This window comes from Gnatocerus cornutus, chromosome 2 (assembly GCF_029298725.1).
Source record: "Gnatocerus cornutus isolate USDA-ARS CGAHR chromosome 2, icGnaCorn1.1, whole genome shotgun sequence".
Taxonomy (NCBI): domain Eukaryota; kingdom Metazoa; phylum Arthropoda; class Insecta; order Coleoptera; family Tenebrionidae; genus Gnatocerus; species Gnatocerus cornutus.
Genome location: NC_142234.1, coordinates 17,403,698 through 17,427,226, shown reverse-complemented (window position 1 = coordinate 17,427,226; position 23,529 = coordinate 17,403,698). Strand labels below are relative to the sequence as shown.

At 35.9% G+C, this 23,529-nt stretch overlaps 1 protein-coding gene across 4 annotated transcripts in view; it reads left to right on the top strand.

The window, feature by feature from the left end:
- The window catches only part of rst (irregular chiasm C-roughest), a 58,592-nt gene that overhangs the window by 14,004 nt on the left and 21,059 nt on the right, over positions 1 to 23,529 (top strand). For all 4 annotated transcript variants that reach the window (XM_088050847.1, XM_088050848.1, XM_088050849.1 and 1 more), the window contains exon 2: positions 18,821 to 18,851. The gene's annotated coding sequence lies outside the window, so the exon portion shown is untranslated. The remainder of the gene's footprint in view (positions 1 to 18,820; positions 18,852 to 23,529) is intronic.

Sequence of the window (23,529 nt, the reverse complement as noted above, 5' to 3'; positions counted from 1 at the left end):
CTAGATAAAAAATACTGTCTGCAGTACTGTATCTAATAATTTCTGCTTGTGGCCATTCCTTTTCATATATATCTGTCATTGTGATTATTTTACCTTTATAACAAAACCGCAAAATATTATTCTCGTCAGGAAATAAATCGATGATTTTATTACAGTCGTCCAGCAGTTCACTGAAACTATTACAGAGATTTTCACAGAGATTCAGAACCTGAAACGAGCACGCCAAATTTATGACAGCACTGTTTCTATCACAAAATAGCGACACTTTAACCTATGCTAATTGAATTAACTGGAAAAATGTTACAGAAAAAAAAAATAAAATTTTTCATAAAGTTGAAAAAATACAATTTGGTTTCTTATCATCTTATTAAGGATAAATAATAGTTATTTGTGCACCAAGGCCAAAAAGTGTTTTTTTTTGGCCGAGCCTTATTTTATTGACCGAGGCGACAGCCGAGGGCAGAAAGAAGGCGAGGGCGAAATGACACTTTTTGAATTGTAATTATTTATGAATTCCTCAGAAAAGTTTATATTTTCTTTATTTACATTTGCAATTTCTGCATGTATAGCTTCACAATTTGTATGAACTAGAGGACATGTTCATTTGCAATAATTCAACAAGTCTTTGTTGCACTTTACAGCTGTTTGACGATTGGATTTTACCCAAATAATTATAAAGTTGGAGGTAATGTCGGTATCTTGATGTAATTTAAAAAATTAACGATGGATAACGTAACCCTAGGACGGACAAAAATGAAAGCGGCCAGAAAAGGGTCATTTTTCGTCCGCATTTGAGATCTGAAAATTAACATTTTAGTTAAGATCGCCTAAAAATTTGTTTATTTTACTGAATTTTTTTCCTTGCTCTCATATTCTCGTCAAAAATGTTCTTTTCACGTTACAGGAAATTCCTTCTCTTTTCCGATCGACTAACCCCCAATTACCGTTATGTGTGAGAATTTTAATGAAATCGTTCGCTGTTGTGATGTGAAAACGCTTCTACGAACAATTTATTAAATTCCGTTGAAAGTATTGATATTAAATATAATCAATTTCAAAGACTCCGTTTGTAAGTTGCAGAACTAAGTTTTCTAATACTTCAGTAGTTATTAATGATATTCCTTTATCCCGGTTTTGATCCAGATAGAAAAAACTTTCTACTAGTTCGGCTTCATTATAAAGTCAAAGAACGGATCTTTACATTTTCTGTAAAACGAATTTTTAAGTTCATAAAACTATTTTGTCAGATAGCTTCTCCTGAGCTTGCTTTGACAGTGGTGATTCTGTTAAAGTATAAAATGGCATTGTCGGTTCTTTGAAAAATTTTCTAGTGATCACAACTCTCTTGCAATTTATTTTCTGAACCTCTTTACTCCAACCTTACAATGGAGCTCAACTGTAATAAACTGAGTAGATCATGGAATAAAAGCTTTTTTGATAAAAACTATAAAAGTGAAACACATAAATCCCAACATACTTAAGAAAGAATGTAATAGCCATGATATACAGAACCAAGGGAGCTAGATAATTTCTCCCGTGGATTTTTTACGAAAATGGTTAATGTTTTCGTTTTGTTCATTACAGATGCGGTCTCAAACAGTTTCATAAGCGGAAGGTAAGTAAAATTTTCATGCAAATTTTAACGACATAATAATACGCTTACCCCAGTAAGGGGCGTTCGAACAAAACTGCTTCTTTCTAAACGATCCCACCATGACGTCGTTTAAAAATGTAGTTACTCCACACGACTTTACATATTTCGGGTTTAATTACATGGGCGCTGATTCGTTTCACCGATCAAACGGAAATGTCTTCGGAACAATTCGAACGAGTAATTTTACATTATTTGTACCAGAACGAGAACTATAAACCTGAACCTGTCCTATGCTATAAATAACGGCTATTAACGTCCCAGGTTAGATACCTCGCGCATATCTAGCTAAGGCGCCAAAATCCTTTTCTTTCCGGCGCAGAAAACGGTAATATTATGTACATAATTAAACGTTTTTAAGGGCAGGTATGGTTCTTTTCATTATTCAAGCGCTCACAATTCCGTCAAATAAAAAATACGAAATATGGAAGAGCGCAAGTGTTTCCCATGTGTGGTCGAATTAATTATTTATGCGTTTTTTTGTCTTACGAACGCTCTGAGAATGGGGAAAACGCAAATGCTGCTAACAAACGAGTTCGTTTGACACTTTTCGTGCCAGGTGAATCCAAATTGGGAGCTCATTGTGGAAAACCTGCATGCTCCCCAAGCGCATCCGAAAAAATAATTTAAATAAATAATTTTTAAGCTTCATTTCTTCGCGTCACGCTCCAAAACTTCGAATCAAAAGATCTATCGGGGCTACCGACCTTGAAGGCGATTCTGTCAGTGTCGAAACGTCGCGGGTAAGCGATAAACCGGTTAATTAGTGTGACTTCTCTTTGAAATTGAGATAGTGCGCCACTCTAATTTATTTACGGCATATTTTACCAACTTTGCCAATTACAGATAAAATCTTTTACTTCTTAACCTGCGCCCTCGTCGACTCTTGAAGCGGTGGACTGGAAGAGATTGTTTTTGGAGATCAAAGTTTAATCCAGGTATGGATCCATGCCGTTAAATAAAATGAAATAAAATATCGTGCTCCGAGATTTGAGGAGCTTCTTTGATTATTCAAGTGGACAACGGAGATGTTTTTCAACTCAAATGGACTGGTGAAGCTTTCAGCTTTCACTTTTACGGATTCCTCCCGCTTGTGCGTGAATAGCGTAATTAGAAATTACATAAATCTGTTTTTTTAATTCACAAAGTGCGGTCAAATGGTGTGTGTAGCGCTCGGTTTAAAAATAGTCTTATGGCGTTTCATCACGAGTTTTCACAGAATTGTCGTTTGATTTTATTAACAGTTCAGTGATTAAGACACAAGTTTTAAAATATGAACATCTGATAAGAAATTTCGGGCTCTCGGCGAAGAAAAATTGGTACAAATAGACCCGCGATCGTCGTAATTAATAAAACAAATAAGCAAATTTATTCTGTAATTTTTAATCGAGATAAGATCGCAAAACTAGTTAACAAATTATTAAAAAAGTGCGCCCATTATTTCAGATGTTTTCATTTCGAGTGGAAACGTTTGATCGGTATCACTCGTGTTTTGCACAACCTCGTTTAGAATAACGAGTTCAACATTTTAATGAATTATTTTATATTAAAAAATAAATTGTTAATAAATCCTCACTCTTTAAATTTGAAACTTAATTAATGCAAGGGCCCTAAGGCTCCTTGTTACTAAAAATGATTTATAATAATCACTCTTTATCGTCGTTGAAATTAAATTATACTTATTAACAATGTGACTTTAGGCAAAAGATTACTTTCCTATTAATGTTAATCATAGTAATGTAGGATACCATTATTTTAACGCCGAAAATTTAAAATCGTTTCGAAACGCGCATTGTATATCGAATTAGTAATTATAACACGAGAAATTTATAGCGTGTGAAAAAACTAGCGCATGCAGACTCTTCTTATTTCTCAACTCGGGAGATTATGACGAAGTACATCTTGGAACAAAGTTTGCATCGATCCATCGAACTCATTAGAGCAACAAACTTTCTTTTGAACAAAGTTGGAATAAAAATGCATCGAAAAGGGTCGCGTAGATGAAATCTTATCGCCAATATTGATTATTTTTTTCCATGCTTTTGTCGTAAGTGCATTATAGATTGAAATGTGTTTTTCCAAAACAGACGGTATCAATATGTTCTAATTGAAAAAAAACCGTTCAAGATGATTGATAAAATGTCGCCCATATGTTGCTCATGGCAGAAAAGGGACGTGCAACAACAGAGCTTTTCTCTGATTTTACAAGGAGACTCAATTGTATTCTGAAATTACCATTTAATCCAGCAGTAACCCCTCTACATTAACTGAAGTTGATTTCTCAGATAAAAAAAAAGTAAAATCGTGATAGCAGCGAAACGTTTCGTAAATAAAAGTCAGATAAGCCGTAACAGAGTCGATCTTAGGATAAAAGTTTATTCACAAAAAGGTAATTTATCCATCCGCTGCAAACTCCATAGTGCTTGGCTCACAGCAGAAGTAAAGCAATGTGACACTACTCCAAGTTATTAAGTTTGAAAATTGCTCCAAGTTTAAAGCTCCTAACTGAAAACTTCGATCCGTCGAGGAAAAAAATTAATATATTCACCACCAGAACGATCTCCAAAAATCATAATTTTTTGTAGACGACGTTTATGATGTTCCCGTCAACTATTTACTTTTTTCAAAGGGACCCTGCCTGAAATATAATTACAGAATTTGAATAATGAGTTTTTAATGATGAGTAAAAGTCACGTTTATGGAACGAAGCGTTTGGAAAATATGGGGAAATAGATCCCGGACTATTTTATTTAGATTCTCCGATCGTTGCGAAAGTTTGATCCGCTCCAATTCATCACAGGTGCATGAAGTTTGGAACCGCAGCTCTGGGGTAAAAAAGGCAGAGATAGGGTCAAACTAATTATACTAATTAAACCAGGTTTCACCCTTTGTCAAGTCTCAACAATCTCACTAACAGTGTAGAGCGCTACTTGATCCGACTCTACAAGAAGGTTGTTTCTGATTCCCGTATAATTACGTGCACCGCTCTTCTCTTTCTATGATGATTGATTAGAGTCGGTCTGTCTCTTTCTACCGGAGTCCTGGAAGGGAACCAGTCGTCAGTTCGCTACTGACTCTCGACTGGTTCACAACCAGTCGCCTCCGAACTGCTGCGGAGTGAACGTCACTGCTGTACGCACGTCCACACGCGATTTTCAGCACCTGCTGAAAAAATCCCCGTGTCGTGGTGTCCAGTTACGCACTCAAACTATTCATGCAAAGCATCCAGGATTTCAGTTTTTTCATCGAACTTTTGAGCTTTTTCAGCAGGATACGATCTCACCTCCTAGTGGCCCTGTGTTACAATTTGTTTTAGTGTGTTCAATTACTGTGATATTGTGTCACTTTCTGTGCCTTTTGGTGTCAATATTGTGTTAGTTCTCTTTCGGATTTTTCTTTCATTCTGTAAGTACCACCACCGAAGCTCATTATTCACTGACATTTAGTCTTATCGGTGCTGAAACAGTTTCGTGACTGAAAAATTCGTGAACGTCGAGTTTAGCTTCCTTCGGAGATTGTTTTTGTCAATTAGACGTAAGCTGCGGAAGCTGCCAACAATGCTAAAGCTGGACGATTCCGGTCGCGCCAATCTCCAGCCTGAAAATTTTTAAAGCTCTGCTTTTCCTTCACCGGAGCTTTTTCATTATCAACGTGTAATCTTGATGCGATCGAAACACCGCGACACGCACCGCCACCATAAAATACGAAATACGAATAGCAAATTAACACATGAAAATATTTCACTAAAATGTTAGAAAAAGCTCTGCTAGTTTACAGCGAAACCCAGTGTTTAATTCAGAGTCTAGACAATCTCGAAATAGCATTGTCAAAAATAACTGAAATTGTTTTCTTATAGAGACAATCGAAACTGAAACTGAAAATTCTGTCGTCAAAGTGAATTAAATGAAAATTTAAATAACTCAACTAAAGCAATACTGGAGCGATTTAAGTGAAGAATTATCTAAAAAGGGAATTCGTGCTTTATTTCCGGGACTGGCACATGTCTAGAAAGGTGATATTCTGGCGGTTTAACAACAAAATCCAAATATAGAAGCTCGGCTCCATGTCAACTTTTCCTTTTGTGATTTATTTAAATACTAATTCAGAACAAACTTTGCTGCTTTAAAAATTTAGAAGCCGATTTTCTAATGTTAACCTGAACTCTGAAAGCGATCGATTGCAATTTTCCTGCGAAAAAACTTGTTTTGGAAAGCTTGACAAAATTTGCTTGCAGCTAAAATTTCGAAAGCATCATTAATTAAAGCACAGTAGTAAAGAAATAAAATTTACTATTAATTACGGTCATATTTAAGATATTCAAACCAAATAAAGTCGATGGTAACGACATGTATTTAAATAGTTTCTCATTCTGAGGCAGTATTGCAATTTTATGAACTAATAAAAACTGAAATTTATATGTTATTGAAGTTTCTTTGTTACTTGAAATTCTCATTCCTTCGAGTTTCTCAATTGCATTAAAAATTGAAGTGGGTAATAGGAGCGGAATGTGAAATATTACATCGATTAAAATTAAATCGAATCTTTTTTTTATTTATTTGTTGTTCTGAAGTAATTTCTTTTTTGGTTCATTTCTACTCGTGTATTCCAAAGAAATTTCTTTTTTATATTTTTCGACGTTGGGGTAAAAATTAAATTATCACCCCCAACTCCTGTTGAAAAATCTGCCTAGTCAGCAGTCGATTTCAAATAACTTTCATTGTACGAAAATCCTAAAATTTTGACCTTTTGGTGTATTGAACGAGGTATTTTATCCTCGCTTTTTGCGATTTTTTATGACCTGAGTAGATAAATATGGCTTCTCTTAATATTTGAACAAACAGCCGTCGGTATTAAGGCCCGTTCAAAATTCATTTTTGTTCTATCGCTTATTTTTTTAGCAAACTTCGGTGGGATCCATAAGCACCTGACCAGAATCATATGCGTGAAAATATTATTCTTTTCTGATTTACTGTTTTTCCACCCTCTATTTTTTTAATTAAAACATAACGTCCGTGTGTTGGCGCTTTTTCAGCGATCACGGGAAAAGTTGCTGACGGGGTCATCGTTATAATGGGGTTTTAGTGTCTCCAATGCGGAATTATTTTGGGCTAATATTCCCGGATTATCTTTAATAGCTGCGAAAATTATGACGTAACGTTCCCACGAGATAACGAAATATACAAAATATAAAGCGAAATGTTTTATTTATGTGCATATCTATATTTTATTTAATGGCTGTACCCATTCTTTCGAGTTTATATCTAAACTTTTTGAATGTTTTAACGTTGTGATCGATACAAACTGTTCGTGTATGTAAGACTCATCAAGCAAGAAATTAGCTCTGCTCGTAAAAATGAAGACAAAAGCTCGTTGACCTAACGGGACAATTGTAATAACAGACAGTTTGATACAATAACCATTTTCCACAGATTAACCCAATTCACGTAGGGTCACCGTAATGGGGCGTCCGCTCCAGTTTTGCTACGTGTAATTTTTACCCAAACCGTAAAGAAAATTTGATAAAACACCCAAACTTTGTCCGTGGTAATACAATTATGACGAAACGAGCCCAACATGTTTAAAAATTAGTCACGGTGTTTCTGAGAATCGTCATTGTTTCACTGCACTTTTAAAATTACTTTAAATTTTAATGAAGACACTGACAAATGTTACGAACTGTATTTTTGCCGGAGTCCACTGCGCTTAAAAGCATTGCGGAAATGAATCAAATGAAATTTGTACGTTGCGGTGGTGGACTAAACAAGCTCCGAGTTTGGATGATGGCTAGCTATTTACACTACCGCAACAACGGCGTCCCAAATGTAAAACCTTTTGGAAAAGCGCACTCGAATTAAATTAAAAGATACCGGAGAAAGATTATCGAATAATCAATTTATTCCAGGAATTCCATTCGAACAATTTTCATATCTGATGATTGTTGATTTTGAACACCGATATTTTGTTCCCTTCTAAAACAATAAAATATTCAGGCATCTTCCACCCACTTTGTTCCATGCCGTAATCAGGATATCGATTCGATTATTTTCAGGAGCTGTTCGGTTGCGATATTGTAACAATAACTTTTATTCTATAATTCCATTGATGGTTTTGTGCAACATTGATCCGATTAAATAATATCTATGAAAACTATTTTAGCGGAAATGTATTCATTTTGGTTCGAAATCAATTTGGGACTGAGTTAGCTTAATTCATATTTTATGATGATTCGTGTGTATTTGAGGATTTTCTTTGAATGAACGGAACGTAAACTGTTTGACTTTATTGGTGACTAGAAAACTGTCTAAATATAAAATTCATAATATTGATTGCCATATATTTGGTTTTACCACATTAATTGTAAATGAGATCATCTTCATTCTTTCATTAGACATAAAAAATTCTCACTTTAAAACGACCGCAGTCCAAAAAAATCTCGCATCAAAAAAACATGAGTATTTTAAATTTATAACAACTAGCTACTAACATTCCCGTCATAACCCGACACAAATCTAATAAAATATTTCTAGTTTATCGGCGAGATGCGCCAACATTAATCTTTTTAGAGCTAAGAATGTAACATTTAATTGGTGTAGCGGTTTGGAATTTTTAAAATCATTAGTCCTTTTTCAGGTGCATGTATGAATCTTTAATTCTTTAATCGCCTAATTAAGATTCAGTCCGCCGCCCAATAAATTGTTGGGTGGTGTGTATGCAATATATTTAAGTTTTAAGTAAGATTTACACACCCAGGACACGGTATTCGGATATTCAGCGCGTAGGTGCCTGAAATTCGGGACTTGTTAATTCAGAGTCTGCTTTTGTTTTTCCACCCTAATTAAGTCTAAATGGACTAAACTGCAATTGGAACTCGTTACCAAACAAAATCGCATTTCACTGCCGACAGAATTGATCATTGTTGGCAATTTCAAGCGCTCTAATCTGAAGAAATAACTCAGAGCTGCGTTCTTTAAAATCGGCTTTAGTCAAACCGCTAATACCCGCAAGTGCACTAAAGCAAAATTTGGAGAAAATGTGTTTGTAAAGACCCACTTACTACTCTGTCGGACATTATGTTCGGCTCTAATGTATTTAGTTCTACAATCAACGCTCTGTTGTGAAAGGGTGGGTACATAGGGTTGCATTTTCATTATAAGCTTTTCGCGGTCACTGCACCGACTTTAACCCTTGTTACAATGTTAACATGTAATTATTACAAGCTTTCAGTCCGCCTGCCTGAAAATTAAGTATGTAACCAGTTATACATAGCTGTTACGCTTGTTGCATAAGCCAAGATTGATCACTGGCGTTCTTGGATATATCGTCCGGAATGCAATTTTGCTCCTGGAACTACGTTGTGGAAATTTGGAATTTTAACACATTCGAGGGAGCAACAGTTAAGATTGACGGCGCCTTTCGAGTGCAAGTTTCTGTTTATTGCAGAAGTACTTTTTACCGCTCGAGATTAGTGGAGGCTCTTGAAAACACTCCTCGAAGTTACCACATTTCTTATTACAAGCACTATTCTAAACTTGAGAGGAATAGACAGTTCTAAAAAGACCAATTTAGAATTTTATTTTATCGTTTTCGGCGTTTGCCAAGTGTAATAATCTGGTTTGTATTTTATGAAACGGCGAAATATCGCTTTATTACTTTTGCGGAAATAAAAGGCTTTCAACTACTGTCTTCTAGAAAAAGCCTTTTGATTTGAGAAAATTCTCCGAGTCGGTAAACAAAGTGTGGCCAGTTAATAACGGCGAGTAAAGTGCAAAATTTGATTCCTAAAAACAATTTTATCTAGGAGGGTTGTAAAACGTTCGGATATTCCTTTATGGCGATCTCTTCGAATGTTTCGAAATGCTATCTACTAAATATAAATAGTTAAAAGCAATTTTCCCCTCATTTTATTCACTATAAAAATTTTATAGGCTGCCGGAACGTAAAACAAACTGTAAATCTTTAAATAGTTACATTTTATTGTTATCAAAATGCACCTGAATCTGTTGAGCGATTCTTTGTAGAATAATTCTAATTTATCAGAATGCTATAGCTTGAATTAATTTTTATAACAACCGTTTTACGGGAAAACGGGATTATTAATTCGCACGGCCCCATTAAGTGCGAATCTTGATAAGACTAACTAGACTAAATTGCCTTTGAGCTGAATAATTTTTACTTTACCTGCTTATCTCTGTTCTAAAGTGGTACAAAATTGTGAAATATTGATTAAGAGGTAGAGTCGCAAATTTTTCGTCTAGTCGTGAAAACCGCAGAATTTCCGATCTCGTTGGTGCTTTCTAAGTACAGAAGAGGTTTAAATCGATGCCTTGGGGTACTTTGGAAGTTAATTGTTCTTCTCTTAGCATTGATACGAAGTTTTAGGGTGTATATGCGGAATTTTATACACCAGTGCTTCTCGCTTAGCTGCCATTATTCGCTAATTTTGGCGTTACCTGATGTACCTACGGTTAATTCCTGGTTAATTTACATTTCATGGTAGCGTAAAAGCGCTTCTGATTATGTTAGAGGAATTACCACCTAATTCATTGTCGCTTATAGGTTTTATCTTCCATGTAGTTGCTTGAGGCTGTTTAATATGTAGTAGGTGGAGTAGAACGCGACCTTGCGCAGCTTTCACGCCAATGAGCGAAACGAAAGGGTTTTTCTTGCATTCGTAATGCAACAAACAGACTTTTTCTACTCGATAAGAGTGATTTAAAAGACAAACGTTTATGTGCCAAAGGCACGATTACGAAAGTTTATTCCATAAACAGAATGCACAAGTCAAGCCCCGCAACAAAGGAGCGCGGACGTGATCATAAAAAGAAAAAATATATGCAAAAATGGGAAGGTCTTAATTTAAACTTGCTGCTGAATGAGCGACAAAGATTCTGAAATGCACCCTCTTCAAGTACAGCTGAAAGAGAATAAATAATTTAAAGCTCTTTACTTGGCGCGCCGTCACATTTTTATACACGCAAAAAACATTGCCAAGCAATTATTGTTGGATATAACCGCAAATTGTTGCCACAACGAGGAAAAGAACAAAACGACTGACTGCATGACATTTGTATGCTTTATTTAAGCCGTGCTTTTCAAGGCTCGAGCACTATTTTTTAACTAGCACGAAATTTTATATTGACTATGTTGCGGCAACTGTAACAACAATGAGTTTGTTGTTAAGAGGATTATCGTGCCTTACACAAACTCAATTAAAGCAGCACTACATGCAGATAAAGGTAATGTGACGGATTAATCGGGCTGGCCCCACAATTATCAAAGTTGAAAATTTCACTCAACTTAGATCTAAACCGACTAGTACCCTTGGGTGATCTCCTGAACCCAGAAGTTACTCCGAAATGTATGTATATCAAATGCAGGTTCTGCCCCTAATAAGCTACAACACCTTTTCTGCTATAACTCAAGTCAAAACGTACCTAATTTCTACTTATGAAACGGAAATCCCGAGATATTTCACTCTGTAATTGCCGAGCTGTCAATGGCCAATTGCACACACCCTGCAAAAATTATTTTGGGAAAAACGTAACGAAGGGTCAACAACTCCACAGGGACATTGTCATTGAAACAACCGTTTTCTGCCACGGATTGGAAACCAAATCAAAGGCTTTTAGAAACTGAGCGGTTTTAGACTAAAATGAAGGAATTTTGTCTTGAATCATTTTGTCTGTGTATTTTGTTCATCAAACCGAATAATAAATCGAATAAAATAACAAGTCGAATAAAAAACGGGCTATCAAAAAGGTGTTCGCTTTGTAACAGAATGCTCATGTCCACTTTTGATGAATGACGACATCATCCGAACCAATATGAGCGAGCAAACGATAAAAAGTCCAAGAATAAAGGGAAAATGGAATCAATATGTGTACAGAAAGGTAAATACTACCCCCAACTGTACTCATTCATTTTCAGAATGAGATACAATTATCTTCGTGTATGATTTATTCATCGACGGTCAATAAAATGACAGTGAACAACAGTAGGGTGTTAGAATGAAAAAACGAATAAAACCCGAGCAGCTGTTCTCGTTTTGATGTAACATTTTTAAGGATTTATAAATCTCGTAAGCAGCATTAATAATGTTTTAATTCCCTAAATTAATGGTTCGTGACCCCTGATATTAAAAATTTGCGAGCTCTGAAGCTTTATAACAATTTTTGATTAAGTAATAATTAGTTTAGACGGTATTACGTTCCATTTAATGGATCATATTGCCAGTATTTATGACAACGATAAAGTGATTCGGAATGCTTCCATAAATTCGTTTATGGTTTTAATTATTTTTTATTTCTAAATTAGCAACGTGCGTGTGGGACGCATACGTTGTGTGGAGTTCGCATTTTTTCGGAGCCCTAGGAAAAAATGAAAAATTTCTGTAAAATTCCCCGAAATTGTTAAAAATTTAAAGTGAAAAATTAGGGTCGCGTGACTAAAACTGATTATACTTTAGAGCTCAGCACACCTTTCAGATACTAAAATATTAAATATGACGACTTGCTAAATAACGATTTGTAGTAAAAAGTCTCGGATAAGACCATAAAAAATTACGTACAGACTGTTATTAGAGACAGGCAAGACTTGGATAATCATCCGAACTAGTTCTCGGAATCGTTTTAGGAGCATTTTATATCTAACTATAAGCTATCAGCTTGAGCATAATTGAATGTTCTCTCCGAGTGCATAGTTAAGTACGCTCTAGTTAAAAGAAGATTAGCTTATTATATTAGCACTAGCTGTAGGGTAGCTGTTTTTTAATGGTTTTATAACTAGCCCTCACTTCTGTTTGACGAGCACTTTAATACAGTGGTGGTAAACCTGTCAATCTCTGTACATCGGTGCAGTTTTTGTATTGTTCGTGTGCTTTGTTAACAAACTGAACTATTAATCACTTCAAGTACTTCAATTTTTTGCATTACATGCATTTTAATTGTCTGTACAGATATCCTGCCGCAGTTTTGCCCACAAGTTATGTGCGTCTTTAGAGATTTGGATGAGGATTCGAAATGGTCACGGCTTCTTTATAAATATTAAAGCGTACATTAAAAATAAGAAGCTTTTAAATGTTTGGTGGAAATACGAATTTATCTCGTGACGTTTTGACCGAATTAAAGTATCTTTTGTGTAGTATTTTCGAGCTTCTTAATAGGCAATCATTACATATACCCTTAAATTAATGACTTGTAGCACTTTCAGTCATAACGATCTAAATTTGTCTCGTCACTGTATAGTAGTCGAGTATAACCTGACAGAGCAACAATGGAGCCCTTAAAAACAAAGCCTTTGAAACTAGAAATGTTATCCGAAAAACAAATAGGTTACAACGGACAGGCAAACCCATTCAGATTCAAGTGGCGATATTGTTGGCAACGCAATGATTTAGCTAGTTTCACATTGCAGATCAAAAACAAAGGTAATTTCTCCAATGGTCTTTTTTGTTTCCATAGATTGGTGTGAAAATTCCGGAACTCGAACCGCGGTAAAAACCCGTCGATTCTGTGTTTGATCGAATTATTTAACGTCTACAATTAGTTTATGAAGAATGCATTGGTGTTGTGTGCTGCTGATGGATTAATGTGCTCATGGCGAACAAACAAAGACCGTCAGGAGCCGAGGGCTTTTTCTAACGGAGAATTTATTGCAGCTATTGAGCGGTATTTAATAATTGCTGAGCGATCAGCAGAAGAACTTGGAATTTTCGCAGGACTCGTTATCTAGTTTTTTGTTGATGTGTTTCTAATGTATCGGTAATTCCGCGCTGGAGCAAACTAATCACTAGAAATTAGATCGATTTGTCGACAATTTTCTATAAAATATGGATATGCACTGTCAGAATTCGTTTACATCGGTTTATCGATTCTTCATTATGGCGTGTACTTCAATTATTCATCATATTTTTGGCATTTCGAGTTAGACTCGTTTGTTTGATCACCAAAACCCCACGGATTTTGTCGTTCTTTTTAATTTGCATATTTTATTTCCACCGACTTTTGAAATATTGTGGTTTTGCTCCACACTATTGTACTGAACTTTTGTATTTATTGCTGCGGTTTTTCCACTTTATCAGAAACTCCAAGAATTGTAATATTAATTTTAGACTCTGAAATTTCATTTTCAATTCTAGTAAAAAAATTATTGCGTGTAAAACTGTTGTTTGTTGTTCTAATTTTGTTGCTTAAAACCTGGTTTCAGGCAACGGCTTTTGTGTAAACAGTTAACATTCTGCGGATGTAAGAGGTCGAAAAAATGTCAGAGCGTATAAGGATAACATTATCAGAACTTGTTTTCTTGGGTCGTTTCATTTAATTGCCACTCCACTGATCTGTTATTAATATAGCAGAGTTATTTTTTGCATAGTTGGAGATAACGGATTTTAATCCCACGGTTTGGATTTATTACTTTATTAGCTAAGTCTTCGGTCATCGGATTTGTATCATTAAAAAAATTAACTTTTCGCATGACATTAAAAAACTACCATATTCAGTACCTGCCGACTTATTTGCGTACGGTGCTAATAGAATATAAGCATATTTTATAATCGCGAGATGCTAATTTAGAGTTTTCTTCTTTTATAATGTTGACACGAAGTAATGATGTTGTAAAACATTTATTAATGGTCAAACTGATTTACTGCGGAGTCACCGGTTATGGCCAATTTCTGTTCATTAGTGGAGGTCGTAGTCAGGTGCTGCGCAGTGTTTTTAACTTTAACGATGTCTCTTTGTTGATTTTTTTTACCGAATTAAAAGGAAAACGCGTGACCGTTTGGTCCAGATAAAGCGCACGTGGGTTACAATAACTGTAGTTGCAGGTTTGTCTTTTTGTTTAGATTACTAACTTAGCACTTGACTTCTATTACTTTACGATTCTAAAGTCGTAAAGCTGTGTCACAATTTTGCAACAGTCTTGGCTCTTAAATCATCGAAATATAAGAGTTGGGAGAAACTTTTCGGTACAATTACTAATGATTCTCAGTTCTAGAGTTGGCTAACAAAATTTAAATTTGCTACGTGCAACTGTGTGAAAATTTAATGGTTGACCCTTGTCAAAACACAGTCGCTCTAATAATGTAATCAAGCGCATCTATAAATTTCTAAGAGTATTAGAGGAAGAGCTTTTTTCATTCGTGCCTTGTTTCGCAGCGTACTCATATGCGCCACTAGAAAATTGCCCAGGTCGTAATATATCCACTGAGGGTAGTAAAGTTCGCGTTCCGAATGGAAAATTGCACAAATAAATATTGCATTTCCCCCAATTTTCGCAGCGAACATGGCCTACGAATGGGTTAATAGCCACCTTTTTAACCACTTTTATTTTACCGCCAAGGTTTGCGGATTTATTTTACGTTTCCGGGATTGAAAGCGATAAATTAAAGTTGAGTTCAAAATTGACGGGTGTAAATACTTGGTGAAAATTCCGGTCGGGCGTCTCAAATAAAACGGATTATTTAGGTCAGTGCGTTTATGATAATTGTTGAGATTCGAAATGGGGTAGATGGAGTTTCGTTTTACGACTACCCCCGTGAAAACTTGTCGACGTTACGTTACATAAGGCGTAGAGCACTATAACAGATGATCATTAATGCAGGGAGTCAGAATTGCTTTTGTAGTTGGTAATAAACGGTAAACACCGGCACTGACACCATCGTAGAATGAATGTAGGGCTAGCGTTGCGATTATGTTAGCGCCACAATCATTACACCAATTTCGCATATACGCGTGAATAAAACGGAATACCAGTAGAAAGGAAATAAAACAAAGAGCCCCCATCTAATACACGTGTGCAGTCGATACGGCTTTATTCCATTATACCCGAATATTAGGCATTACACCAGACAATAAGTCAATTATTGTCTAAACGACACTATACATTTGTTCATTTAATCGTGTGTGGCTAGCGCCTGTTTTAAAGTGGCTTAGAATAAATGGCTTGCTCTAAACTCCAAACTGCACTAAATCATACTTTGACTGCGCCAAACTCGCCATTTGGCCGATAGATAACCAAAGAACAAGTAAAGGTCGTAAAATGTGAGAATTAATTGGACTTGAAGTGAACGGTTTTTTCCGAAAACGACTCGTTCTCTCTGAACTAGTTTCTGTAATCTAGTATCAGGATAATTATAGGTAAATGGTTATTCTACGCTTTAACAAGGATAGCAATCAAGAAGTGACAGTGACTTGGCTTGCAGCGGTTTCACTGTTTTCTCTAACTAAACTGGAAATAATTTTACAATTTTTGTGCTTCTATACGTCATTTTTTCTGCATAGAATTTATCGATTTACAAAAGAGCTATTTTAGAAATTCGCAAGATTCAAAGGGATAAGTTAGATACCTGTAATGAATACATCTCATTTTTGATTAATAGATGGCTTCACAAGCAACTGGCAAGACGTAATCGCAAAATATGTTTATTCCTACAATTTAACAAATGTGACAGTTCTTGTTTGACATTCCGCAGGAACTGAACGACCAATCACAAAGCCACAAAATTTGGCGCCTACAAAAATTCTCTGCAGGAAAAATAAGGTTGAGTTCTCCACTGACTTTTATAAAGACAGAGTTAATGAGAAGCAAATTGGAATCCGATAATTTAGTTTCTTGATCTGATAAAATAAGAATAAGGAATTAATAGACTCTTTTTAATTCATATTTAAGATCAATACTTTATGAATATATATGGAAATTCTATTTTTAACTGTGGAAAATACAGGATTTTGAGGTTTTCGGTGCCAAACTTCAACAATCTAGACATCCTAAACAAAAATGTAAAAAATGTGTGGGTCTTCGAGATTCAGAATTTGATCATGTCATTGTGGACCACAAACGACAGAACCCATCCGAACGTAAATAAAGAAGATCTAGTTTTCATACGTCAAAATTGCTGCGGTGGTGTTGGTTACGACACGAATTTTTTCTCAAAGCCACTGCGAATGGAAATTTCATAAATCACACGATATAAAACAGTGTAGATTATATTCCTAGCAAACTTCACGTTATAAGCGAATTGATTAAAAGTTTGTTGAAATTTTCGGTGCTACCTGCGTATGTAATAAAATTGAATGAGTTCTCGCATTCAACAAATTCGTAAAGCTTGCCTGAATTTGTTGACACTGGTAATTTAAATTTCTCCAGTTTAACATTTATTTAATATTTCCAGCAAATATGGAAACACCACTCTCGAGTATTAATCTCAAAATGATTCACCGAGGTCACAAATTAAATCCGACTTCTAATCACTCTAAGTAGTGCGTTGGTCATAATAGCTCGGACAATAGAAATTTTTCTAGGATGACAATAGATCTTTTAGTGCACTTGATAAGATTGAAAGCTCGAAAGCCGGAGCATTATCCTACACTTTAAGCGAGATTACTGGTAAATCAATTTGTCGCAGTGACTAAGGTGGTCTGTTTTACATGTTTAATAACCAAGCGAAATTGGTTGTTCCAGTTGTAACTCGCCTGGCAGCTTTTTGGAGCTATTTGTATAAGTTATGACATATTACTACTATGCCACTTGGTTTTAATTAAAAAAAACTCTGTAACTACAGGTGTAGTGTAAAATGCGGCAACACAAGTTTATCGACCTGAAAAATAACGCGCAATTCGTTTGAAGTTGCTCCTTTTTCGAGCTTAAATATTTAAATACTCCACGTACACAAGACTTATAATTTCACCTCAGTACACACGAGAAAAACCAGGAAAATCAAATAAAATTTCCTCTCTGAAAATTATTCACGTCAGAGCGCTTTTTTGTAAAATTTAAAATATAACGAACTCGTGCAAAAAATGAATAAAAGATGAATTAGTACCGATCCCAATTAATCCCATTTATTTCAGAAATAATCAGACTGATTTAAAAATCGACGATCATGCATTAAATTATTCAACCATGATCACAATTTATCGAAATAGAGAGGTAGTTTTCAACTGAACTTACACCTCTAAGGTTATTAATAACGACGAAAGCTTCACAAATCCTCGCCTAAGCCACGACAAATCGACTCGGATGGCATTTTTACCGGACATCCGGGCAATTCACATTTGTGTACCATCACAATATGATTCGATTTTTCCGATTCAGACTCCCACTCGTATAAATAGTGAAAAATCTCGTGAGGACGTAATCGCGGCTCTTGGTGTGACTTCTTTCTCTCGAAGATCGGCCCGTTTTCACGCTAGCGTGAGTGCAGATTGCGTGGAGGAAATGGCCACGAGAAATGTGATGCTTCACAGAGTTTATTTGTTACACATTCTCCAAATCCGAAAATTATTCAATTCTGGCTTCAAGCTGTATGAAGTGGTTTGTATCAACAACAAGGAAGTGCGCGGGAGCAGCGATCTGTGCTTAATTCTTGCAGGATTGAACGATATAAACCTTTCAATGTTTACAAAACAACCATAGAAATATTTTCGTTTGGATTTACGGGAGTTTTTTCACTTCCAATGACATGAATAAATTTAATTACCGGCCCCATTATTGTTTCACGGTGGAAAAAAATTGCAAACATGTTTTTCTTAAAATAGCGTCCGTTCACGAAGTGTCATTACAAGTACACGACGCAAAAACAGGGTCGAAGTGGTCATAATAATAAACTTTTATGTTATTACACCACGTTTCTGACTGAAAAAAATATTTGAATTAATTTAACATCGTCAAGTTTCCGTACATTCTCTCCGAGGTGTTATTTATTTTTGTGTCTTGGGGATTCTTGAAACTTTACATTCTACCGGTACCCTTGATGCTTTAAAACAAACAAAATTTGTAATTTAAACGGGCGACAGTTCGTTTTGTAGTTTTAGTATTCCGAGTTGGTCCGGTTCCTGCAGCTGAATAATTAAAACAAGACAAAGGATAAATAAATATTAACTTTCGAGGCGCTTTTCTTTCATACTTAACCCTTGATGTATAGGCTCTGATTAAATTGTCTTTTTTAAATTAAGTCTTTAGACCTGCAGCTTTAACAAACCGGAAATGTGTCTTTGGAGGGTCTTCAGTGTTGATTTTACGAGGACTGTTGAAAGGACGTAAATTGTAAACTGGAAGAGTCGGGTTTTCGGTTTTGCAGGAATTGTTTGCAGTCCGAGTTTTGAAAAATTCCTCTTTACTATTTACAATGTGCTTTTGGATTCATATTGAAATAATTTTTCTTTGTTGCAGGCTTCCTCCTCAATTCGTCATTATGTGGAAGGTATGTATCTCGGATAATACCCACTAAACCTGAAAAATTCTTTCAGTAGAGCTCCTATCGCATCTCGGATTTAAAAGTGCACGCTGACAATATATCATGTAGCGCGCGACATTAAATATATTTCAGCGGTGTTTATGTTCGCGGAGACAAAGAAATAAGTGCATACAGCATGTTGAAATATAAGACTTTGTCTACATTCATTATATCCATGTCTTGCAAGCAGTGAATCTAGGAAAGATATCTAAATATTAGTATCATTGTATGAATGCATAATTGAAACACTTCGTCTTGCATTATTCATAAAATCGTTAGGTAATTTTCACGTTTCGACGCGTTGTTAATATGCAAACCTGGAAGACTGGAGCAGGATGACTGATCGTGTGTTTCAGCGAATGTACTCGCATATTAACGTTGATATAAACGCATCTTACGTGGAATAATTACAAGATGGAATAAACAAAATTTTTAATGCGAAAAGTCGACATCTGCTGCTCGCACCTCCAGCCGTCAGTTTGTCCAAACAAAGTTTTTGAGTCAACAAGATTCTAGACGCGCTCCCTCAGGAAAAAATGCGATTGAACTTTATTATAATGCGGCTGTTTACTATGAAGCTTTCAGATACAACGTTTATATTAATCAGGAACTGATTCACAAAGTTTCGGCTCGAAACTTTTGACGTCTTTTTATTAAATATAGGAGATATTTCTAAAGTTACTTTAATAATCTCATGCAGGAAAACTTGTTATAAGGCGTCCTAACAAAATGAAAATTTCAAGATTATAACTTTCTAAACCCGATACTGAGGTAATTGTTTTAGACAAAGTAACTTTGATGTTATTTCTTTCGTTGCTATTAAAAATCCTCGAGCACCAATACGGACTCGTGTTCGCTTCGTTGGCAACGTTGCCGTTGTCCTGTCAAAGGACCTGATGAAATCAGCTTTCAATTAGCACACTGTGTCCTGTAATATCCTAATGGATGTCCCTGTCAATTAACAGACGTATTATGTGACCATTTATACCAACATTGACAGAAGCATTTTATTTATTATTTGTAGGAAGACACTCACCGATGAAGCTCCGTCAATGAGCTTTCCATATTTTTCGTCGTAATACTCCCATATAAATTAAATCAAACTAATCCTCTTTAAGTATAATCCGTTTTCATTTTATCAACCGAAAAAGCAGCGTCCATTTGTCGAGGATTTTTTCCTGAACGGTTTAATTTAGGGGATTGTTTGAGAAACATCTGAATCGAGATTTATTGTGTCTACCTTTCACCTAAAGCGGCATTATCTACTGGAAACGACAGCTTTGTTAAAGATGAATCTTCAGTTGTGCTAAAGGTCAAAGGAAAACGTAGAACTTTTAAGAAAACTGATTTTTTTTCCTCTCAATCGATAGGAATCGTCCGATAAAACTTTCAGTGTATTTTAAACGTGGCTGGCGACGATTTCCTGTTCGTGAACATGTTAATGATGCAAAGTCCCCCCATTCCACACCTGTGATTTTAAGGAATTTTCGGGACGCTTCGAATTTACTTAATAACAGTTATTACAAGCAGTAGTTAAAATTCCGTGCACCATCATTTCGTATTGCAACTCCGCTTATTACTCGCAAAGAGAAAATTAGTTTAATTTGTTTTCACGTTGGCTACAATGAATGGTCCGAAATGAATTCAACAATTCAATTTGAAACTGGGGAATTAACTGATAATAATAATCTTGGGACACCTTCGCGAGTAGGATTAGTCGTGAAATGTTTTTTTTGGAAGCGAAGATCGTAGGATTATAATTTGAATTTATCCTCTATTTTTAATAATTACGCTGATAAGAACGTGTAATTACCACTGTCGGAACGATATGCTCAGATCGGGCGTATTTTAAGTCTCCGAATAAATTACTTTGTTGATGATACTGATCTTTATTCCCTTGTACACATCGTTACATTAATTTGGAGGCATTTACGAAATTTATAGAGTTGGCTAACAATCCTGAAGTAGTTAATTAAACAGTTCCAATCATCCTGGGACGTTTAAAACATCCGTAACAGGCAATAGTCGAATTTTAATAACAGGGCAGCAAAACAACACTCTTGTTTACGAATCCCACAAAAGTCACATTAAACATTCTGTTTTGGAGAAGTTTTCTAGAAAATCTAGCGAGAATCCGTGTTACATTTTTAATGCTTTGTTCAAAGGACGGAGATGCATCGCTTCAAGACAATGGTTTTATTAAAATTTTGGCTATTGAAGTATAGAAATTCCATGTTAAGTAATCGCGAAATTGTATTAAAGTCACAAGAATGCGCTAGTTTCAGCAGGGGTGAAATAAAATCGAATTATATCCAACTTCCGCTGATTTGTGGAAATTGTAGGATTGTTCTGATTACTTCCGTTGGTAAGTCATTGGCTCCGAGTTCTCTTTCGAACTATAAGTAAAACTCGGAAACGGCGGTACTTTATGACGGAATACTTCCCTGTGGTTGAAACAGGGGAAAACTATTTTCAACTTGATGTAGTATCTATTCTTAACGCGACAATTGCCTGAGCTGGTTTGTGTTCAATACCGACATTCGTTGCAGAAAAATTAAATACTCTTCTCAACCGTTTTATTATGCCCGACAGTTAATAAAAGAAGTTAATGGAGGGGCCTTTTTTCAGATTATAATTGAAATATTAATGGCGGTTTCAAATATTTAATTTCCTCAGTTCTGAAAAATGTAAAAGAATATGGAGGCATCAACTCGACGTTGAAGCCTTTCTTATTTATTTCTCCCAGCTTTTGTGCAATTTCCAGAGGAATATTAAAATCGGGAATTCTGTAAACACGGAAAAGGCTTGGTAAAAACCAGAGTAAAAATGATGGGTGTATCGGATAATTGTCACCCATCGAATGATTCAGTGAACAAACACGATAAATTATGGACCGTTCATGTCCGATACAATCCGTAATCCGTTCATTGGAAAATATAGTGAAGACCTCTGCTTTGTAGCTAGTAAATCAGAGGGGCAGCTAACCTAACCTGAATATATGAGCTCGAGCCCTATTCCGATTGAAATGTCTGCTGGAAAACGAACAGCGAATCCTGGCCGAAATTCACCGTAAATGCGCAACACTGAACGGACGAACGTATTCCGATCGAACTATTGTACTTTAATGTATCCCCAAGATCCTGTCGGAATGTCAAACGGTCTTACCTCGTTTCCGGGTCTCTAATAAATGGAGATATTAGGCATGGCTTTGCAATTTTGCAATGGAGCCAGAGGCTCTTCGAACTAGGAATTGTCAAAATTTATTTTAGATTGAAACAGACTCAGCTCGTAACATAAGTCCTTGTCCAAGAAGTGGTTTTATTAAATAAAAATCGCTACGTCGACGGTGATAATTTATTTTCCAATTACTGGAACCTGTGCTATTATGGACGTCAACATGATACCAAGTATGGCAACCATTTTTGCGTAATCTAATTAAAGCTAAAAGATGATTTAGATAAAATCGCTGATGATAGGTATAAATTAAGTCGTTGGGATTGGACGCTGACTTGCTAATGGTTCCAGTCCATTCAGAACATCCCTAATTGAAAAATCTGTCTATGACTGGAAAAATGGGAGTTATTCCCTTCACATGTGGTTGAAAAATCTTGAACGAATAAATCTCTGGTGTCGAAAGATTAAACATTCACGCCCCCGGTGTATTTTTTGTCGATATGTACCCTTGTCTGACTTTTCGTTTGATGTGTATAATTATCACTTCACAAACCTTTGTGCATGGGTCTTTTCTTTCTTAAAATTCCATTAAGTCACGCACATGTTCAAGCAGGCGTGAATATTCGATTTAAGTTGGTAATGGACACGCCACTTTTACAAACTGCATTACATGTGGACTTGCAATCTCCGCACACAATGACGAGCCAACAAAACCAAGTTTTAACGATCAAAACACAGTTCGGGTCGGATCTTGGGGAGCGTTTTTCCACATTTGATATTTATTTAGTCTCTGGATAACGACTCTTGAGTTTAATCTCGCGGTGGAAAAATTGGTGATGACCTTTTTGTTAGAAAAGTGGCGTTTGAAAGGTCGGTCGTTAGACGTTTCCAGTCGGGGGTTGAACAGCAGAGGTGTTTAATAATGCTCGTATGCTTACTCCACAATGAAGCTATTTTTGTAACGACCAAGAGTTTACGCAATAATCCTGCCGTTCGGTAGCTAATCCGACGTGGCCGGCACAATAAAAGAACCTCGTATGTACAGTTCCGTTTAATTATATCTCCGTATTACAATCATTACAAGTGTGCCACATAACAGAGATGTTTATCGTGGTGTATTGTTTTTGTGTGCGTTTTTAATGGAGGAACGGATGTTAACACGGCTATTAAGCCGCGTATGACAGGAATAAAAGTCATGGATCCATATTAAAAATTTAAATTATAAACCACGGATTATTGGCTCCGAAACCTCGTACAAATTATAGTGATCTTCTTTAGTTGGAACAAAATAGAAGTTGAACGTTAGATTGGTCTATTATCGTACGCACTACGTGGACTCACGAACTTTCAGACAACCGACGTTTTATTATGTGAAGTCGGATTAAATGCCGTCTGAAAGCTAATAGAATCTTAGACAAATCAATTGGTAATAAAGGGAAAATGATAGGGCTGTTTGGACGATCGTGATTCA